At 41.6% G+C, this 18673-nt stretch overlaps 1 long non-coding RNA gene across 4 annotated transcripts; it reads left to right on the top strand.

Annotated features, from left to right (window-relative positions):
- Positions 1 to 10: 10 nt before the first annotated feature.
- Positions 11 to 17460, top strand: LOC309866766. Of its 4 annotated transcripts, XR_014312788.1 has the most exons (7): positions 11 to 99; positions 2282 to 2315; positions 2445 to 2545; positions 2830 to 3071; positions 7693 to 7840; positions 10919 to 11036; positions 16395 to 17460. It is a non-coding gene; the product is annotated as an uncharacterized lncRNA (long non-coding RNA). The 4 variants fall into 4 exon arrangements; XR_014312789.1 differs by lacking the exons at positions 10919 to 11036; positions 16395 to 17460 and adding an exon at positions 8354 to 8534; XR_014312790.1 differs by lacking the exons at positions 10919 to 11036; positions 16395 to 17460 and adding an exon at positions 8354 to 8534 and having other exon boundaries at positions 12 to 99; positions 2282 to 2342.
- Positions 17461 to 18673: the final 1213 nt, after the last annotated feature.

Raw genomic sequence — 18673 nt, 5'->3', positions numbered from 1 at the left:
CAGTAAAAGCTTGAAGTAACATTACGGAGAAAGCCGTAATTGTCTCAGGGCCAGTGGCGCAATGGATAACGCGTCTGACTACGGATCAGAAGATTCCAGGTTCGACTCCTGGCTGGCTCGGTGGGGACAAAAGTTCCTTTATTGAGCAGCATCTTTTTTAAGTCTTCCTTTACTTAACGCTCTCCGAAGTTTTCTTGTTCTTCATGCTTTCGTTTTTCAGGTCTTAATTTGATTGAGTTCTGCAGCCATCTATATCAGCTTTTTTCCGTTAATTCAGAGTTGGTCTTGTGCCACTGCTTGGGTCCATCTAAACCTTGAGAAAATTGGGGTAATGGCGGGTGCTCTTAAAATGACATTGTAGGGCCTTAGTATAGTTACAAATAGATTGTGGCAATTCAGCCACTAATTCTTCATGATTCTAAATCTCAAAACACAAAAGGTAAGCACACACGCACACGCACGCACGCACTCCTTCACAGTGAAGCATTACAACGGAGAGAAGTCATGAACTGCCTAGCGGAGGCCTGGGAAAATATCTTCATTCTTGTTAGAGGGACAGAATGGAAGGAGAGGAATGAAGCAAGGAGAGACACAGGGAAGAGAAAGGGGATACCCTAAGGCAGGGAGCCCAGAGGTGTTGAGGGCCTGGCAGCGGAGATGGAAAGGAGAGCACAGTACAAAAGGCCCGAAGAAGGAGGCGTTGACAGAACTTCGGAACTCCCTGGCTAGGAGCCTTAAGAAAGAGGAATCTGGGTTCTGGCCTCTCTCTGAGTGAAACAAGAAAGAAGTGGGTTTAGGGACAGTCAGAGTCGGGTTTGGAAAGCTGAATTAATTGGACGCCTAGGGGGCGCTGTGTAATAGAGAGTTGGATGAACAGTGAGGTGAACCAGACAAGATTTGGAAATGGCCAGAAGAGAGGTAGTGACAGAAGCCACCAGACTGAATGAGATCATCCTGGCTCGTCTGGGACAAAGTCCTTGGACACATGGTAAGGGTGTGGATAGGATAAGCTCTAAAGAGCCATGGGTGCAATGTAAGTGCTCCAGAAGGATGAAATTCTAAAAGCCAAACAAGTTAAGAAAATATCTATGAAGCCTAGAGGGGTTGGAAGTGCTTTTGTCTCATCTTAGTCCTCATTTGGTTCTTGCAGATACTACTACTAAAGCTGCTACAACAACAACTACTACTAGGCTTTATTTTTAAAATGATGTTATTTATTCCTTTGTCAAAGAGAGAGCACAAGCAGGAGGAGTGTCAGGCAGGGGGAGAGGAAGGCTCCCCACTGAGCAAGGAGCCCATTGCCCATGTAGATGCAGGACTGGATCTCAGGACCTTGGGATTATGACCTGATCCCCTGGGATCATGACCTGATCCAAAGGCAGACATCCAACTGACTGAGCCACCCAGGGTTTCTTTCTTTCTTTCTTTCTTTTTTTTTTTTTTTTAAGACTTTTATTTATTTACTTGACAGAAGTGAGAGATCACAAGTAGGCAGAGCAGCAAGCAGAGAGAGAGGGGGAAGCAGGCTCCCTGCGGAACAGAGAGCTAGATATGGGGGTCGATCCCAGGACTCTGAGATCATGACCTGGCCTGAAGGCAGAGGCTTAATTCACTGAGCCACCCAGGTGTCCCAGGCTTTATTTCTGAAAACAGTTTTAGATTTACCCAAAAGTTGCCCAGACAGTGCAGGGAGTTCCCATATGCCTCCCCACAGGTTTCTCTATTACTAACATCTTAACATATATGGTACATTTATTACAACTCATGGACCAATGCTGATACATTTTTAATAGCTAAAGTCCATAGTTTATACAGATTTCCTTAGTGTTTACCTAATGTCTCCTCGGCTCCTCTAGGCTGTGTCAAGTTTCTCAGTTGTTCCTCGTTTTTGATGGCCTTGATAGTTTTGAGAAATACTGGTCAGGCATAGTATGGAATACCCCTCTATTGGAATCTGTCTGATTGTTTTCTCAGGATGACACTGGGATTATGGGTTTGGGGAGGAAGATCACAGAGATAAAGTGTCATTTTCATACTGTCATGTCAATAGTAGGTACTGTCCACATCATTTATGACTATTGATGTTGACCTTTATCACCTGGCAAAAGTAGTGTTTATCAGGTTCCTCTACTGTAAAATTACACTCTCCCCAGACCCTTTCATCCTATGCTCATTGGAAGGAAGTCACCATGTGCATCCCATACTTAAGGGGTAGGGAGTTATGCTGGCCCTCCTTTAGGGCGGAGTGTCAACAATATTTATTTGGAATTCTTCCCTGCAGGTCTTATGAGTAGGTGGCTGTCTAAAGGAAGTGGGTGAGTGCTTTACCAACACTGTAAGAGGTAAAAGAGAGTTTGGAGGAGGCCTGCTTGTTCTGTGCCCCAGCTGTGCCCAACCAAACTCTACATTCAGAGAAGACTTATTAGATGTTGTTTCTTCTTCAGAAGCTAATTATCTGGGCTGTGGACCATCTGTGCTCCTGGCATCTTCCTCCTGATATCAAGCTGGTGGCTGCTCTGTTGGTTGTTAACTAACCCATCCATGGGTAAGAGTGAGGGAGGAATATCTATGAAACAGTAATGTAAGTTTTGCCATTGGTTAAAATAATTTTCGAAAGAACTTGTGCAAAAAGAGCCTGGAATGTCTGGCTGGCCTTAAAATAACTTCACAATGGGCTAAATTTCATTTGTCTGTGATGTCTTTTTTTTTTTCTTTCTTTTTTTTTTTTTTTTTTTTTTTTCATTCAAAATGGCCCCAGGTCTAGGGCAAGCATGATGCTGAACAGTTCCCAGTAATTCCATACTGCATTGCTCCCCGCCTTTCCGACAGCACTTTCCTGTGACTTCTAGAAACAGCAGGTACTATGAGTCTGCCTATATGAGCCAGAGAGAAGCAGAAGCGAAGGAGTGAAAAAGAAATAGAGCACCTGGGAAAGTCAGAGTTGGTGAAGAAGTCTGTCTTCTGTTCAGCCTCCCTCTGCCCTGCCCTCCATGCTGAACTCTTGTGCTCAGAAGCATGTAAGTCACTGACTGGAACGCCTACTGGATGCAAGCCTTTACTGAGATGAAAAGGTAGGGAGATGGTAGGTCAGAGGGAATACCCTGGGTATTTGAGAAATAATGTTACTTTCTTCAACAGGAGCCAGTGACCAACAGGCAGAACCTTGGAAACTTTTCTGGAATGGAAAGAGTATCCTCTTGCTGAGAATTCTCCCCTTGCCCCTCCAGCCCCTTCCCCTCACATTCCTCACCTCCAGGCCCAGTTCTTTTACCTGATCCTGTTTTTGTGACCTTGTTTAAACACCTCCAGCCCATTGTAAACACTCCTTTCATGCTCAGCTCCTCCCTCAACACTTATCTCCCTCCCCAGCACCCCTTCACTCACCTCTGTGCCTGCCCAGCCAGCTAAACTCTTCAACACCAAAATAATGGCCCGTTTGACCCTCCTACTGCTCCAAATTGCTTCTGTACAATCAAGGCTGTCCTGCAGCTACCAAAGTGGCAGAGTTACTGAGGCAAAATAATCTGTGCCGATTTGCATTCTCTTCCTTGTCAGCTCTATTATACAGTGTTTATCTGTCAAAATGAATAGAAAGTAGAAACTGTTCTGGAACACAGGAAAAGATGGAAAATTACCCGATTTGTTTACAAAGCCAGAACATACCGAATAGCAAAACCTGTCAGAAGAAGCCCCCTGCCCCAAAAAAACCCCTATAGACCAATCTCACTTATGAATATATATGTAAAAATCCTAAAATATTTAAGTTTAACACATAAAAGACAGCAGTATATTAATATAATAATTACATACCACAATCAATTAGGGTTTAATGTTGGAACTTAAGATTAGGTCTGAAGAAATTTATTTAAATAAAAGATCAAAAATAAACCAAACAAGGGACCCTGGGTGGCTCAGTGGGTTAAAGCCTCTGCCTTCGGCTCAGATCATGATCCCAGAGTCCTGGGATGGAACCCCACATCAGGTTCTCTGCTCAGCAGAGAGCCTGCTTCCTCCTCTCTCTCTCTGCCTGCCTCTCTGCCTATTTGTGATCTCTGTCCGTCAAATAAATAAAATCTTAAAAAACAAAACAAAACAAAAACCCAGAAAACTAAGAACAGGAAGTCATTTAAAAAAAAAAAAAAGAGGGTGCCTGGGTGGCTCAGTGGCTTAAGCCGCTGCCTTCGGCTCAGGTCATGATCTCAGGGTCCTGGGATCGAGTCCCGCATCAGCAGGGAGCCTGCTTCCTCCTCTCTCTCTCTGCCTGCCTCTCTGCCTACTTGTGATCTCTCTCTGTCAAGTAAATAAATAAATAAAATCTTAAAAAAAAAAAAAAAGAAAAGAAAAAGAAAAACATCTGATCATTTTTAAGAGTCACCAAACAGAACATGGCAAATCAATTCCATTTGCTGTAAATACTCCTAATAGTCTTAATATTCTTCATATATAAATGCATATGTGTGTATATATATATATATATGAAGTCAACAATGTATGTAAAAACAAGAATGTCTAGTCTCATCACTATGTCATTTAGTGTTATTGTGAAGAACCTGGAAATTTTAAGAAAGGGTTATAACTTTTGGAAAGAGATACAAATTTATCACTGTTTGCAGATGATATGATTGTATATATAGAGAATCCATGAGAATCAATTTTAAAATGAGAATTAATAACAGAATTCAGAAAAGTCACTTGATACAAGACAAATACAAATCTGTAGCCTTTCAAATGCTGAGAATCACCAGTCAGAAGACATAATTAATAAAAATATCCCAATAACATGATAGTCAAGGTAATGGACTATGGAGCCAGATGGTTAAAGCTCTGTTCATCCACTTACTAACTACATGACCATAACCTCTCTGGCCTCGGTTTCCTCGTCCATAAAATGGGAATGTAAATAATAGTACTTATCTCATAAAGCTGTTAAGAGGATTAGTAAAGTTTGGGGTTTGTTTTTTCTTTTTTATTATAAGTCATACAGTTTCATTGTTGTTTTTTTTTTAAGATTTTTATTTATTTATTTGACAGAGATCACAAGTAGGCAGAGAGGCAGGCAGAGAGAGAGGAAGAAGCAGGCTCCCTGCTAAGCAGAGAGCCTGATGTGGGGCTCCATTCCAGGACCCTGAGATTATCACCTGAGCCGAAGGTTTTATTTGTATTTTTATTTTTTTAAGATTTTATTTATTTATTTGACAGAGAGAAATCACAAGTAGACAGAGAGGCAGGCAGAGAGAGAGGGAAGCAGGCTCCCCGCTGAGCAGAGAGCCCGACGTGGGACTCGATCCCAGGACCCTGAGATCATGACCTGAGCCGAAGGCAGTGGCTTAACCCACTGAGCCACCCAGGCGCCCCAAGGGTTGTTTTTTTAAAAAAGATTTTATTTCTTTATTTGCCAGAGAGAGAGACAGTGAGAGAGGGAACACAAGTCGGGGAGTGGGAGAGGGAGAAGCAAGCCGAGCAGGGAGCCTGATGAAGGGCTGGATCCCAGGACTCTTGGGATCATGACCTGACCCAAAAGCAGGTGCTCAACAAATGAGCCATCCAGGAACTCTAGGATTAGTTAAGTTTAAATTAGTTACAAATACTAAAGCATTGAGAACCTACCCTGCACATAATAAGCCTTCAATACTATGATTAGTTTTTTCCTCATTCACTACAATAACAAGAACACTGCTATAAAATACTTAGCTAGAACCTTCCTGAAAAATGTGAAGAACCTATGTAAAGAAAATTACAAACTTTTGCTGAGAGAAAAACTGAAAGACAGAAATAAAATGGAGAGACAAGCCATGTTCTTTAAAAAAAATCTTATAAAGATGTCAATTCTTACCAAATTAATTTCTCACTTTTACAACATCCAATCACAACTCTAATGGAATCTTTTGTTACTTGATAAAATGATTCTACTGTTCATTTGTAATAAAAATCAGACAAGAAAAGCAAAGAAAATTCAAAAAAGGAGGAGAAAGGAGAAGGAACTGACTCTATACTTTAAGCCCTTTACCTTAAACCCTTTATGAAATAAGCAGTAGATAAATAAAGGGCTACAATGTGCAGTTGGTTTAAGAATAGGGAGACTAAACGAGCTAAACCAGTAGCCCAGAAACAGACCAGTTATATGTGTATACATGTTTGTAATGAAATATATGATTTGATTTGTAATAATAAAACCAGCTAACATACTGAGCCCTTATTTTGTGACAGGTTCTATGAAAAGCACTCTACTGGGACGCCTGGGTGCTCAGCAGGGAGCCTGCTTCCTCCTCTCTCTCTGCCTGCCTCTCTGCCTACTTGTGATCTTTCTCTCTGTCAAATAAATAAATAAACATCTTTTAAAAAAAGAAAGAAAGAAAAGCACTCTACATTCACAAGAACTCTGTGAGATAGGAGGTATTATTCTCTTGGTCTTAAAAAGATAAAGTGAGTTGCCCCCCTAAGAAGGGGTTTAGATGGGATGCAAACTTAGGTCAACTGACTCTGGAGCCTTTGATCTTAACCTTAAGGCATATTATCTATAATTTTCCTTCCAGAAAGCTATTCTAGACAATCTTCACGAACTGGGACAAAGATTAATTAAGAGAAATGCTTAGTGTAGCATTTTTTAAATGATTACAAAGAATGTAAAATAACAAGTTGGATATCCTATAGAGGTATGGTTAAATAAATCATCCATGCAATGAAATCTTAAGCAGCCATTAAAATCAATGTAGCCAGAGAAAATTTAATAACATGGAGGGGCACTCAATGATATGCTCTTCTGACACAAATTACAAACTGTACATACAGAATGACTTTGATATGTGGGGGAAAATGGTATTTTCCAAATTTTCTGTAATAAACATGTTTATATTATAGGGAAGACATTTTTAAAAATGAGTATAAAACCAAGGTGCCTGGGTGGCTCAGTCAGTTAAGCATCTGCCTTTGGCCCAGGTCATGATCCCAGGGTCCTGGGATCAAGCCCCACATCTGGCTCTCCACTCAGCAGAGAGACTGCTTCTCCCTCTCCGTCTGCTGTTCCCTGCTGCTTGTGTTCTCTCACTCTGTCAAATAAATAAAATCTTAAAAAAAAAAAAAAGATGAGTATAAGACCTGTGCCCTCCCTGGGCTTTCTGATTGTTTAGATCCTTCTTTCTGTTGAAGACCCCACCCCTGCCCTGTCTCCAGGCCCCTGATGCCCCGTCTTCAGCAGTTACTCTCACCTCAAAGCACTAAAATAGCCCTCCTACACAGACTAGTATTTGTTCAGTCCTATCTCTATGCCAGGAACTTTTATTTATTTATTTATTTTTAAGATTTTACTTATTTATTTGACAGACAGAGATCACAAGTAGGCAGAGAGGCAGGCAAAGGCGGGGAGGGGGAAGCAGGGAGCCTAATATGGGGCTCAATCCCAGGAGCCAAGGATCATGACCTGAGCTGAAGGCAGAGGCTTTAACCCACTGAGCCACCCAGGTGCCCCTATGCCAGGCATTTTAAATATATTATCTCACTTAATCCTCAGGACATAATCTTCTGGGGGAAGAATTACTGATATACCCATTCTATAGATGAGAAAACCGAGATTAAGTATCTTGAATGAAGTTATGCTTTGGTTAAATGGTGGAGCCAGAATGAGAATCCAGTTCTTCTAATTCCCAACTCAATGCTTTTTCTTCTTCTTTTACCTTTCCCAAAATGTGGTCCAAGAACCTTGGGGCTCCCTGAGACCCTTTTCAGGAGGTGCTTGAGGATCTCCTACATGTCTGTGTGAGGCCAAGTTTTCTTTATTCAACCAAAGCCATGTATCACCACAAAAAGAAGATAAAGGAATTCACTTGTCTTCTATTTAAACCAGGTATCAAGGAGATTTATAAAAATAAAAAACAATGTTACTCTTGTTGTTAAATTTTGTTTGTTTCAGAAAATATACTTCTTTTACTAAAATGTATTTTTGGAGTGCCTGGGTGGCTCAGTTGGTTAAGTGTCTGCCTTCAGCTCAGGTCATGATCCCAGGGTCCTGGGACTGAGTCCTCTATCAGGCTCCCTACTCGCCAAGGAGTCTGCTTCTCCCTCTCACTCTGCCCCTCCCCTCTGCTCGTTCTCTCTCTCTCTCTCAAATAAATAAAATATATCTTTTTAAGATTTTATTTATTTATTTGTCAGAGAGAGAGAGCAAGAGAGGAGGGAGAACAGAAGGGCAAGGCAGAAGCAGGCTCCCCGTTGAGCAAGGAGCCCGATGAAATGCGGGACTACATTCCAGGACCCTGGGATTGTGACCTGAGCTGAAGGCAGCAGTTTAACCGACTGAGCCACCCAGGCGTCCCTCTCACATAAATAAAATCTTTATTTTATTTTTATTTCTTTTCAGCGTAACAGTGTTCATTGTTTTTGCACCACACCCAGTGCTCCATGTAATACGTGCCCTCCTTAATACCCACAACCTGGCTCCCCCAACCTCCCACCCCCCTAAATAAAATCTTTTAAAAATGTATTATTTATGCTAACATGCAATGAGCTTTTTTAATGAATTAATAAATTCTTTAAAATTTTCTCAGTTTTAATTTTTTTTATTGGGAAAATATTCGGCTTATTCAGTTTATTGTGAATGTCTGGAATATCAGATACATCATTTCAATATATAAATATCCAATCACAATTCAAAGTCCAATTTAGATTACCTGGATTTTTCTTTGCTTTTCTCTAACAATGACAATTAAGACCCTTCTATATTTTATTAGTTTCTTTATTTTTTAAAAAGATTTATTTGACAGAGATCACAAGTAGGCAGAGAGGCAGGCAGAGAGAGGGGCGGGGAAGCATGGGGCTCCATCCCAGGACTCTGGGATCAGGACCTGAGCCGAAGGCAGATGCTTAATAACTGAACCACCCAGGTATCCCTATCTTCAACTTTTTCTGAATAAAAAGTTTCTGTTCTTAAGACATAGGCTTAAAATTCATATATTTGATATTAGTACATGGCATTTTATCTGTAATAAGAAGGAGATCGAATTTCAATGAATACTAGAAAACTATTCAGCCCTTACTCATTATTTACTGTTTTTTCCCCTCTCACATGATGCAGAAAGTGCTTTTGGTTCTATGTCTGCCACCAGGGACTATGTACTACGTTCACAAACTTGAGATCTGATCAAGAACATATTCAAGAGGCACCTGGGTGGCTTAGTTGTTAAGCATCTGCCTTTGGCTCAGGTCATGATCCCAGGGTCCTAGAATCAAGCCCCACATAGGCTTCCTGTTCAGTAGAAAGCCTGCTTTGCCCTCTCCCACTCCCCCTGCTTGTGTTCCCTCTCTTGCTGTGTCTCTCTCTCTGTCAAATGAATAAATAAAATCTTTTTTTAAAAAGAGCTAAGGAAAAAAAATCATTATTTTTTTGAAAAAGATCATATTCAGGAAGATTTATTTGAGAGAAAGAGAGAGAGGAGCAGGAGTAGAAGAGAAGGAGGGGCAGAAGCAGACTCCCTGCCGAGGTGGGGCTCGATTCTAGGATGCTGAGATCAGGACCTGAGCCGAAGGCAGACACTTAACTGAGCAGACACTTAACTGAGCCACCGACTGAGCCACCCAGGTGCCCCAAGATCATACTTAAAGATCAAAGCAGGGGCGCCTGAGTGGCCCAGTAGTTAAGTGTCTGCCTTGGGCTCAGGTCATGATCCCAGGGTCCTGGGTTCAAGCCCCACATCGGGCTGCCTGCCTGCTTCTCCTTCTCCCATTCCCTCTGCTTGTGTTCCCTCTCTTGCTGTGATTCTCTCTGTCAAATAAATAAAATCTTAAAAAAAAAAAAATCAAAGCAGTTGTGACTTAATGGAACTTGGATACTATATGACTCCACCTTGGCAAAGGGTTACATTCAAGAAACTCCATGGGAGCTCTGAAACCTTATTAGGTGCCAGATAGGATTTCTAAGTACTTTGCGTGTAATAAGTCATTCAATTATCACAGCAAACTTCTGAGGTGAGTACTGTGACCATCCCCAGCTTACAAATTGGGAAACTAAGTAAGGTGTGGAGAGAGGGGGTATCTGAGGTGAGTACTGTGACCATCCCCAGCTTACAAATTGGGAAACTAAGTAAGGTGTGGAGAGAGGGGGTATCGGTTGCAATGTCACAAAACTTGAAGAGGCCTGGCTTGCATGAACCCATACAGTCTGGTTCCAGAACCTGCTGTCCTAAGACCCACTGGTACCTTAGGTCCAGGTATGTCTTTTCCAAGCAACATCATGTTTACTGATTTGCTTATCCTGGACTCTGGGAAGAGGATGCCCCACACATCAGATGGACATCCCTTCCACTAGAAAGTGCTATCCTCTCAAGTATATTGACACAACAGTACAGATACTGGGCTCTAGTGAGTGCAGGGAGTTGAAGACACAGAGGACTACTGGCAAACAGAGGTTCTGGGTCTACGAAGCTGGGGCCAGATCCTGAAGACCTCGCCAGCGTCCTCCTGCCACCCCATGAGGTTGATGGACACCTTTCCTGCCACTGCCCCATCCTATGCAGGTCCTCCTTTAGAGGCCTTACCAAGTGTCCTAACTGTCCCTCCTCTCATATCCCTCTGCCGGGCCAATTTTTATGATGATTCTAATTTGCTTTTCTTAAGTATTTTGTAATTTTCACTTCATTTTGTCATTTCTACAAAGAGAGTCTCCATAGCTTAGCTGTGGATTCAGGTCCTTGAGGACCTTGTTTTATGAAGAGAGCTTGCAATTAGGCCTTGTTCCTGCCCCGTGTAGCCCCTCTCTCCAGTAACCTAACTTATATCCCCAGTTCAGTGTCTCTTTCAAACAGGTTTAGGGCTAGAAAGAAAACCAGAATACTTGTGTGATGGTGAATTTATGTGTTTCAACTTGGCTAGCCTATAGTACCCAGTTATTTATTTTTTTAAGTAATTATTTTATTTATTTATTTGACAGAGACAGCGAGAGAGGGAACACAAGCAGGAATGGGAGAGGGAGAAGCAGGCCTCCCGCTGACCAGGACTCTGGGACCAACCTGGATCAAAGGCAGAAGCCCAACACTTAAGCCACCCAGGTGCCCAGATTTTATTTATTTGAGGGGGGAGGGGCAGAGGAGAGGGACAAGTAGACTCCCCGCTGGGCAGGGAGGTTTGACATGGGGCTCCATGTCAGGACCCCCAAGATCATGACCTGAGCCAAAGTCAGACACTTAACCAACTGAACCAACCAGGTGCCCCAGTACCCAGTTATTTTTTTTTTTAATATTTTATTTATTTATTTGACAGAGATCACAAGTAGGGAGAGAGGCAGGCAGAGAGAGAGGAGGAAGCAGACTCCTTGCTAAGTAGAGAGCCCGACGCAGGGCTCCATCCCAGGACTCTGAGATCATGACCCGAGCCGAAAGCAGAGGCTTCAACCCACTGAGCCACCCAGGCGCCCCAAGTACCCAGTTATTTAAGCAAACACTAATCTAGGTGCTGCAGTGAAGACATTCTGTGGATGGGGTTAACAACTATGATCAGCTGACTTTAAGTAGAGTACTCTTGATTACGCAAAAATGTCTCATCAGATCAGTTTAAGGCCTTTTTTCTTTTTCTTTTCTTTTCTTTTTTTAAAAGTAAATTCTGCTCCTAACATGGGGTCCCTAAAAAGACCTTGAGATTAAGAGTTGCATGCTCTTGATCTGGCCAGCCAGGCACCCCGGTTTAAGGCCTTTAGAGCAAAAACTGAGGTTTCCCACTGAAGAGGAAGTTCCATCTCAAGACAGCAAGACATGAGTGGCCTGCCTATAGCCCGCCCTGCAAATTTCAGAATTGCCAGCCCCAAAATCACATGAGCCAATTCCTTAAAATAAATCTCATTTCATATAATACAATAAATAGAAAAAGTAATAATACAATATAATATAAAACATAAGTTCTTTTTCTCTGGAGAACACTGACCTTGCTCTTTAGATAACTCTTTTCTAAATTCTAGGCTGATTGTTTACTTTTGATTATATGTTCTTTCTTCAGCCAGGCTTGGCACATTTAGGTCTCGCTAAATTTCAGTTGTATTTTTCTAGACCAGGAAAGCCACTTAGGCTAGACTTCAACCACTCAAATACAAACTACTTTTTACAGTAAATTATTTCTACAGATTGCTAATCTTGTCCATTATCAGTTGACTCCTAAATTTTCACTGTCTCAAGATATAAGGAAATCTACCAGTTCCTTTAACAAAACCTAGCCCAGGTCCCTCGAGATGGGTAAGGTGGAAAGACTGTTAAGGGGTGAGGGACCTCACAGAGAGGCTGTACCTTAGGGATTTCCCTCTCTTTTCAGGAGCATCAGGCTGGCCTCTAGATGGCACTAGATTTCCTCTGTGCTGGCTGAGGAAGAAGGCAGGGTCACGGCCCCAGAGACCTGGATAGTCACCCTTTGTTGAGAACCTTGGGACAGATTGTGTTTGTCCAAGAGCCCCAGAGTTTCCTTATGGAGAACAATCCTATCTCAAGCTCTGGAGGTGATTTATTTTGTTTCTCATTATAGAGGAAGAATCAGCAAGACTGGGTTCTTGGTCAGATGGGGCAAAAGACAAGATGCCTATGAAAGAAAGGACAGGCAGCAAATATAAGCCTTTTCTGAAAAGTGTGAGGGGAGCAAGGGCAACTGAAGTCCAGGACACTATCATTCAGCTGTCACTGTCACCCAGCCTCTCCACTGGCCCTCCAATCCCCTTCCCGCCTATTCCACAATAGCCAATACCTCACACGTAGTGCACCTCCTGCCATCTCCTGTCACTGTGAGGAATGAAAGGACGAGGACAAACCACTGTAATGCCCATTTTGGGCAGCACTGAACACCTCTTGTGTCCCTTCTCCCACCTTCATGGCACACTTTTGAGATATTTTTCTACCAAGCGATATTCATAAGCTCAGTAACTACTTTTTCATAAAATTACTAGAATTAATATACTTTCTGTAATACCAAAAAAGCAAAGATACCTGAGCAAGGCACAGATGCAATGATATTCAGTTAAGCATTTTGTAGTAGGGCAAACTGGAAGCAATCTAAATATCTCTCCTGAAGGGAATGGTTAAATTATGATGTAGCCATACTCCAGCATGAGTATGAGCTAATATTGCTGTACATATGTTTGCAAATGTTTAGAACAAGCTCTGGCATTATATTCACCAAATCACTCTGGTTACTGTAGCATAGTGGATTGGGGTAAAGGGCTGTGTGTGTGTGTCTCAGGGGGTGTGGTAAATCTTTTATTTTTTACTATTATGTATTTGTTTTGTTTGAGCTTTTTTATAAGACACATTTTTGTTGTAGTTAAGCCAATAAATATATTTTTTCATATAGTTGGGCAGCACGGTTGCAAGCAAATTATCGGTCTTATTTGAGTTTTGGGAAACACAAGGAACAGCTAGCTGTCCAGCTCCATGTCATTTAGGGAGCGAGGACTGGGAACCATTGCTTTGGAAGCCATTTTGGTTTCTCATTTTCCAACAGGTAGTTGGAAATCTAAACATTTCTCAGACCCCAGCTTTCCAGAGATTTGATCGAAGCCATGGGATATTTTTCACAAATTTTGGTTATTTAAGATGAAGACTTTCCTTGGTACATGATTTACTCATTTCTAACCCTGTGCCTTCCCCCACTACCCCTTCTCTTCTTTATCTTTGTCATTTTTTCCAAAATGCCATCCCAAACTTACTTCTAAAGCCTGAACTAAAGCTCTCTTCCCTACTAAGACTCCACCTTATAATTCCTGATTCACTTCTCTTGGTTTTCAACCATATTCATTTGCACTTCCTATTACATTATATTCTTAGACTGTTTTTATGTGTCTACTATTAAGTTTTAGACCTTGAGGACAGGATCCATTTCTTTTTTATTATTATCCTTATTATTTCAAATACTAAAACCTACTTTGGTTTAAGATGAGTACCTAATTAAATGAGGAAATGCTGAATGCCATAATAAATATCAGGAAAAACTATTTTGAGATTTTTGTTGTTCATCTCTAGATGCTACTAACTACAAAGGAAAATGTATTCTATATATAAGAGAGATTGGCAGTTACCACCTTAAATAAGCAATCAAAGTCAGCATAATTAATTGTGAGACATTCCAACCTGATATGGCTCCAGGGTGATATAATGTGAAGTACATAATATCATCTATTAAGTATTCTTTGCAAAAACGTTTAACCTGAATCAAATAAAGCCTATAGACCTACTTCCAGTTTATAGGAAATAGAGGCTTGTAGCACTGTCCAATAGAACATTTTTTTTAAATATTTTATTTATTTATTTGATAGAGATGACAAGTAGGCAGAGAGGCAGGCAGAGAGACAGGCAGAGAGACAGGAGGAAGCAGGCTCTCCAAGGAGCAGAGAGCCCGATGCAGGGCTCGATCCCAGGACCCTGGGATCATGACCTGAGCCGAAGGCAGAGGCTTTAACCCACTGAACCACCCAGGCGCCCCCAATAGAACATTTTTTTAATAGTTGGTTTATTTTTAGTGTTTATTTATTAAGTTATCTCTAACCCAACATGGAGCTTGAACTCATGACCCCAAGATCAAGAGTCATGCGCTCTACCAACTGAGCCAGATGGAAGCCCCTAGAACTTACTTTTCTTTTCTTTTCTTTTTTTTTTTAAACATTTGTTTTTTTTTTTTTAAGATTTTATTTTTTTATTTGACAGAGAGAGATTACAAGTAGGCAGAGAGGCAGGCAGAGAGAGAGAGGAGGAAGCAGGCTCCCTGTGGAGCAGAGAGCCCGATGCGGGACTCGATCCCAGGACCCTGAGATCATGACCTGAGCCGAAGGCAGTGGCTTAACCCACTGAGCCACCCAGGCGCCCCGAACTTACTTTTCTTTTTAAAAAAAATTTTAGGGCACCTGAGTGGCTCAGTGGGTTAAACCTCTGCCTTCAGCTCAGGTCATGATCTGGGGGTCCTGGGATCAAGCCCCATATCGGGCTCTCTGCTCAGCAGGGAGCCTGTTTCCTCCTCTCTCTGCCTGCCTCTCTGCCTACTTGTGATCTCTGTCAAATAAATAAATAAATAAAATCTTTAAAGAAAACTTTTTTTTTTAAAGATTTTATTTATTTGTTTAACAGAGACAGCAAGAGAGGGAACACAAGCAGGGAGAGTGGGAAAGGGAGAAGCAGGCTTCCCACAGAGCAGGGAGCCCCATATGGGGTTCAATCCCAGGAATTTGGAACATGACCAGAGCTGAAGGCAGAAGACCAACAACTGACCCCCCAGGTGCTCTAGAATTTTCTATAATGATGTAAATGTTCTATATTTGTACCACCCAGTACGGTAACCACCAACCTACTGAATTTTAATTTTAATTAACTTAAATTGGAATTTAAATAGCTACATGTGGCTAGTGGCTACTATATTGGACAGAACAGGAGATCAAGTTCACCACCACCAGAAACAATTGGACAATGGAACATTCTACAAAGTAACCAGACTGGATTTTTTAAAAAACCACTTTCAATTAAAAAGAAAAAAAATTTACAGGGTGCCTGGGGGGCTCAGTGGGTTGAGCCTCTACCTTTGGCTGGGGTCATGATCCCAGGACCTGGGATCGAGCCCCACATCGGGCTTTCTGTGCAGCGGGGAGCCTGCTTCCTCCTCTCTCTCTCTGCCTGCCTCTCTGTCTACTTGTGATTCTGTCAAATAAATAAATAAAATCTTAAAAAAAAAAAAAGATTAGGTGGGATGCCTGGGTGGCTCAGTCAGTTGAGTGTCCAACTCTTGATTTTAGGTCAGGTCATGATCGAAGGGTTGTGGGATCAAACCCCACATCAGCTCTGCTTGGCATGCAACCTGCTTGGGATTCTCTCTCTTTGTCTCTCTGCTCCTCTCCCCTCCCATAAATAAATAAATGGATGGTAGGACGAATGTTCTATTTTAAAAGATATTAAAGAAACCTAATATCCAGGGGCACCTGGCCACCTCAGTTGGTAAAGCATGTGATTCTCAATCTTGGGGTCATGAGTTCATGCTCCACATTTGGCACAGAGCGTATTAAAAACAAAACAAAACATGGGTGCCTGGGCGGTTCAGTTGGTTAAGTGTCTGTCAGTTAAGCATCTTGATTTTGGCTTGGTAGTGATCTCAGGGTCCTGGGATCAAGCCCCACGTCAGGCTCCCTGCTCAGAGAGGAGTGTGCTTTGAACCTCTTCTGCTCCCCCTGCTTGTGCTCTCTCATTGTCAAATAAATAAATAAATAAATCTTTAAAAACAAACAAACAAACAAAAAAACAAAAAACCAAACAAAGATAATACAAATCTAACATCCAAATGTAATACCCAGACCTTCAATGGACCCTAGACCAAGAAAACAAATTAGGAAAATTTTAATATGACCTAGATAATAGATATTATGAAATTATTCGTTTTAGGTATAATAATTTTATTAGTTATACAGAGGAATACCCTTATTTTGAAGAATTGCCTGGTGAAAAATGAACTGTTGGGATTTCATCAAGATCAAAATCTTTTGCACAGCAAAGGAAACAGTTAACAAAACCAAAAGACAACTGACAGAATGGACGAAGATATACACAAATGACATATCAGATAAAGGGCTAGCATCCAAAATCTATAAAGAACTTATCAAACTCAACACCTAAGAACAAATAATCCAATCAAGAAGACATGAACAGACATTTCTGCAAAGATATCCAGATGGCCAACAGACACACGAGAAAGTGCTCCACATCACTCAGCATCAGGGAAATACAAATCAAAACCACAGTGAGATACCACCTCACACCAGTCAGAATGGCTAAAATTAACAAGTCAGGAAATGACAGATGCTGACGAGGATGCAGAAGAAGGGGAACCCTCCTACACTGCAAGCTGGTGCAGCCATCCTGGAAAACAGCATGGAGGTTCCTCAAAAAGTTGAAAATAGAGCTACCCTACGAACTAGCAATCGCACTACTGGGTATTTACCCTAAAGACACAAATGTAGTGATCCAAAGGGGCATGTGCACCCGAATGTTTATAGCAGCAATGTCCACAATAGCCAAACTATGGAAAGAGCCAAGATGTCCATCAACAGATGAATGGATAAAGGTGTGGTATATATATACAATGGAATACTTTGCAGCCATCAAAAGAAATGAAATCTTGCCATTTGCAACGACGTGGATAGAACTAGAGGGTATTATGCTGAGTGAAAAAGTCAATCAGAGAAAGACAATTATCATATGAGCTCTCTAATATGAGGAATTGTGGGGGGTAGGGAAGGAAAAAATAAAACAAGATGGGATGGGGAGGGAGACAAACCATTAGAGACTCTAAATCTCAGGAAACAAACTGAGGGTTACTGGGGATGGGTGGTTGGAGGGAGAGGGTGGTTGGGTTATGGACATTGGGGAGGGTATGTGCTATGGTGAGTGCTGTGAAGTGTGTAAGCCTGACGATTCACAGACCTGTACCCCTGTGGCAAATAATACATTACATGTTAAAAAAAGAAAAGAAGGGGCGCCTGGGTGGCTCAGTGGTTTGGGCTGCTGCCTTTGGCTCGGGTCATGATCTCAGGGTCCTGGGATCGAGCCCCGCATCGGGCTCCCTGCTCCGCAGGAAGCCTGCTTCCCTCTCTCTCTCTCTCTGCCTGCCTCTCTGCCTACTTGAGATCTCCGTCTTTCAAATAAATAAATAAAATTAAAAAAAAAAAAAAAGAAAAGAAAAAAAAGTTGCCTGCTTAAGTATTTAAGGAATGATATATCACATCTGTAACTTACTATACACAATGGCTCTGAAAGAAAAAAGTCTGTATAACTATATATCAGTTTGTATGGGAGCAAAGTTTGTATGGGAGGAGGGAGAGAGAGAGAAAAAAAAATCAAAATGTTAATAATTGTTGAATCTGGGTTGCTAAAACTATGCTGGTGTTTAGTTGCTAAGACTATACTGGTGTTTTCTTTTAATTTTTCTGTAAGTTTGAAACTACCCCACTTTTCTGGGGAAAAGAAGAAGTATAAAACTAAGAAAATTGACTATTTCTGACTTTCTCCATTAATCTGTTTGTGATTTGTGAATTTCATATAGGCCAACATTTCCTTGTAGATAAATGGCAGTAAGTACCATTTATAGAAAAAAATCTAAATTATGTTAAAGACCTTAGTTTTTTCTATGAACCAATCCAAGACCATCATTACTTATTGTAGCAGAACACCTCAAGACAGTCTCCCTTGAAAGTAGTTTGAGGGGCACCTGGGTGGCTCAGTTCAAACCCCACACTGGGTGTAGAGATTACTTAAAAATAAAATCTTAGGCTCAGTTGTAAAGCATCTGCCTTCAGCTCAGGTCATGATCCCAGGGTCCTGGGGACGAAGCCCCACATCGGGCTCTCTGCTCTGCAGGAAACCTGCTTCTCCCTCTCCCACTGCCCCTGCTTGTGTTCCCTCTCTCACTGTCTCTCTACCAGATAAATAAATAAAATCTTAAAAAAAAAAAAAAAAAAAAGGTAGCTTGAGAAGCTCTTCTAAATAAGGGTGGAGGTCTTCTGCTTCTGTTCTCAGTTTCTGACCTTGATGCCATCAGGCCCTGCCTTGATCTAAGCTAAGTGGACTGGGAAACTTGGTTCCTGGGGGTGATCTCTTCCCACTGTCTGCTTTCAGAGAAAAAAGTGACCCTCAAATCACACAGGAACCAGGAATACAAGTGGCTTGTGTCCTACCCTGTAACA

The sequence above is a fragment of the Mustela nivalis genome (genome assembly GCF_964662115.1).
Source record: "Mustela nivalis genome assembly, chromosome: 6".
NCBI classification, from domain to species: Eukaryota; Metazoa; Chordata; class Mammalia; order Carnivora; family Mustelidae; genus Mustela; species Mustela nivalis.
The sequence above is the reverse complement of the archived record's forward strand: the minus strand, read 5'-3'. Positions and strand labels throughout refer to the sequence as shown.